General features: G+C 48.2%; 1 long non-coding RNA gene across 1 annotated transcript in view; it reads right to left on the minus strand.

The window, feature by feature from the left end:
* Positions 1 to 1,745, minus strand: part of LOC122544206 — a 14,933-nt gene extending 13,188 nt beyond the window's left edge. Inside the window, exons 1-2 of the long non-coding RNA XR_006310295.1 lie at positions 1,581 to 1,745; positions 390 to 447 (exon numbers count right to left, since the gene is read on the minus strand). This is a non-coding gene — a long non-coding RNA (uncharacterized LOC122544206). The remainder of the gene's footprint in view (positions 1 to 389; positions 448 to 1,580) is intronic.
* Positions 1,746 to 3,860: the final 2,115 nt, after the last annotated feature.

A 3,860-nucleotide genomic window follows, 5' to 3' on the forward strand; every position in this document is an offset into this window, starting at 1 on the left:
TTATAGAGGTTTACAAAATTATGAGGGGCATGGATAGGATAAATAGACAAAGTCTTTTCCCTGGGGTCGGGGAGTCCAGAACTAGAGGGCATAGGTTTAGGGTGAGAGGGGAAAGATATAAAAGAGACCTAAGGGGCAACTTTTTCATGCAGAGGGTGGTACGTGTATGGAATGAGCTGCCAGAGGATGTGGTGGAGGCTGGTACAATTGCAACACTTAAGAGGCATCCGGATGGGTAGATGAAGAGGAAGGGTTTAGAGGGATATGAGCCGGGTGCTGGCAGGTGGGACTAGATTGGGTTGGGATATCTGATCGGCATGGACGGGTTGGACCGAAGGGTCTGTTTCCATGCTGTACATCTCTATGACTCTAACACTCACAGCACTGACCTGAAACAGCAGAAATAGCATTGAGCAGTGCGAGCAGTACTCCCCATTGGATGTATCTCTGTAACAAGAAAACACAGTTAAACCCTTCACAACAGATTGTTGCTGGCACCTCTTTGCTTCGCCACCTTCCCCAGATTCTAGATTGGAGTGGTGCTGGAAAAGCACAGCAGGTCAGGCAGCATCCGAGGAGCAGGAAAATCGATGTTTCGGGCAAAAGCCCTTCATCAGGAACGAGGCTGGGAGTGCAGGTTTTGTAATTCAAAACCTGCGCCCACACCTCGTCCCTCACCCCCATCCAAGGCCCCAAAGGAGCCTTCCACATCCATCAAAGTTTCATCTGCACATCCACCAATGTCATTTATTGTATCCGCTGCTCCCGATGCGGTCGATACATTAGGGAAACTGGACGCCTCCTCGCAGAGCGCTTTAGGGAACATCTCTAATCAACCCCACTGCTCCATGGCCCAACATTTCAACTCTCCCTCCCACTCTGCCCAGGACATGCAGGTTCTGGACCTCCTCCACCACTGCTCCCTCACCACCCGACGCCCGGGGGAAGAACGCCTCATGTTCCGCCTCAGAACACTTCAACCCCATGGCATCAATGTGGACTTCACCAGTTTCCTCATTTCCACTCCTCCCACCTTACCCCAGTTCCAACCTGCCAGCTCAGCACTATCCTCATGACCTGTCAGACCTGCCAATCTTCCTTCCCACTTATCCATTCCACCCTCCTCTCCGACCTATCACCTTTACCCCACCTCCAGCCACCTATTGCACTCTTTGCTACCTTCTACCCAGCACCACCCCCCTCCCATTTATCTCTCCACCCCAGAGGCTCCCTGCCTCATTCCTGATGAAGGGCTCTTGTGCGAAACATCGACTTTCCTGCTTCTCGATGCTGCCTGGCCTGCTGTGCTTTTTCAGCACCACTCTAATCTTGACTCTGATATCCAGCATCTGCAGTATCCACTTTCACCTACATGATTATTTTAAGACTGCCTGAACTGCAACCGAACAGATGACGAGCAACGAATGTATACATGTGAGGTGCAGAGTCCGCTCCTCACAGCAACAACAACTCCTCAGCCTGAAACCAGTTTCACTTTGGGATGCCGTTTATCATCAGTCAGTTTTCAGGCTGACTCACATTTTATAGAGGGGTAGTAGGGGATAGATCAGTCTATGTACCTTCTCCCTCTCCCGGGAGGCTTTTCCCGACAGGGGCTGCACCCGGATTCCTAATCCCGGCTCTCCGTGAGAGATTGGGAAAGTCCAGACTATCCTGAGTCACAGTAACCTTTAAACAGAGGGAAAAACCAGGCGGTCACACCCTGGTTATCAGTTATTGCCCGAGGGCACTTTATATCTGGACCGACGTGTCCTGACCAGTAGAGCAATGAACGTTTCTTCCATAAACAAATTTGATCAACAAATAGACCTCACAAATTAACTAAAACGAGTCATTTCCGTTTGTAAAGGAAATAAGAACAGGGGTAGGGTGGCACATAGATTTAGTGATGTGCAAATGAATTAATGATGTTGTGAGGGGAAACCAAACGGAAATCGCTGGAGAAACTCAGCAGGTCTGGCAGCATCTGTGGTGAAAGAGCAGAGTTAACATTCTGAACGCAGCTTCCTCTCCCTGGATGCTGCCAGACTTGCTGTTTCTCCAGAGATTTATTTTACTTGCTTGTAAGAAGTGGGTGTCGCAGGCTGGCCAGAATTTATTGTCTGTCCTGAGTTACTTTATTTTGTTTGTTTCAGATCTCCAGTTCCACAGTTCTTTGTTTTGTTTGTGAGTTTTTGACGCAGCAAGTAGTTCGGGTGAGCAGTTTCAACTGCGGTTGAACTGCCAAGGCGGTTTCAACTGAGGCAAGCAAGAGGGCATGGGATTGATCACCTCTTTGCTCAGGGAAGTGCATAAAACAGGGTATGTGGGTCCTATTAACAGGGTTAAAATTCATCAGGGATGGAATGCAGGGATGGGGAAAAGGCAGGAGACTGGGTCAATAGTGCGAATAGCACCATAATTCTTGACATTTAGCATCCTGCTGTCGGCTCAGTAACCAATCGACAGGAAATCAAATGTTCAGTAACATTTCCCCAACACTCGTGATCACATTATCTTGATAGTTTCAGTTCACTAAATTGAATCTTCAACCTTTCCCTGTCTCGATAGCAGCTCCATTTCTGCTGAACACAGTGTCCCCAAATCCTGGTCACACAGCACCCATTCCCATCCTCCCCCGTCCCAGCTTCCACATTCCTGTTGATCTCCCACATTTTTAACATCCAAACGTGGGGACTGGGCATTGTTGACTAGGTGCCCATCCCATGTGGACAAGAGGGCAGTTCACAGTCAATCATACTGTTGTGGCATATGGAATCACATGTAAGCCAGACTGGGTAAGAACAGCAGATCTCCCCACTGCCAGTATGCCAACCACCCCTTCCCGCTCCAACCCCCCCACCTCCATCCCCATCCACCTCAACACTCCCCTCCCCCTTTTCTCAGACTGATGAAATCTTGCTATTTGGAAACAACAAATATGCTTGGGGTTGTTTGGGAGCTCCTGAGCAACTTCTCTGGTTAATTTTGCAATTTCCTCACATTGTGCTAAAAGCTGCTTCTCCTTGGAAGGGATTGGAGTAAAAGAACAATGTAAGTGCATGCTTCCAACAAACTGGTGATCCAGTACTAAGACTGGGAGAGGGGGAAGGGACAGGAATTAAGACCCCCCTCTGGACAATGTGGGTCTTTCTGCATCTTGACCTGGCTCCCGGTTCTGGGAGATGACCTGCAGACACTTACTGTCAATGTTTTCCACCCAGGGACGGGATGGGGTGGGGGGTGCTCTTGGGGAAACTCACTGTCATCATTCCTAACACTCACCTCTTTGCTTAGGGAAATGCATATAACAGGGTAATTAGTCCTATTAACAGGGGTTACAATTCATCAGTGTATGGGATTGAGGAAAAAAGAGAGAGGATAGGAAAACAAGATGGGCAAAGTAGGGGAGAGAGACAGGAAAATGGAGGGATAGAGAATGGGGGCAAAGATGGGCTTGCGAGGTGGTTTGAATGGATGCAGATTGTAGACTGGACCACAGGTGGAAAGAATGGTTGGAACATAGCAAGAAGTGTGTTAGGGATGTGAGGGGACAAAGCACAGTGGAAGGAAGGAGATTGCCTGGGACAGCATGGAAGGATGGTAGGGTCTGGCTGGAAAAGATACAGAGATATTAATTTTGCTTTCTGCTAGAAATGGTACGTTTTATTCCTGGTCTGTGTGGGGGAACAGCTGCTGATTATAGTCTTGGAATTCTCTTATCGTCCTAGTGTTTCTCCTTGTGGTTTCATTTTTCCCGCACACTGACAGACATGGTCTCTCTCTTATTAAGGACAATGAACCCTCGACTCATATTTCCTCTTAAAAATTTCCATATTATTTCTCTGATAAGTATAATG

Source organism: Chiloscyllium plagiosum, chromosome 47 (genome assembly GCF_004010195.1).
Source record: "Chiloscyllium plagiosum isolate BGI_BamShark_2017 chromosome 47, ASM401019v2, whole genome shotgun sequence".
Taxonomy (NCBI): Eukaryota; Metazoa; Chordata; class Chondrichthyes; order Orectolobiformes; family Hemiscylliidae; genus Chiloscyllium; species Chiloscyllium plagiosum.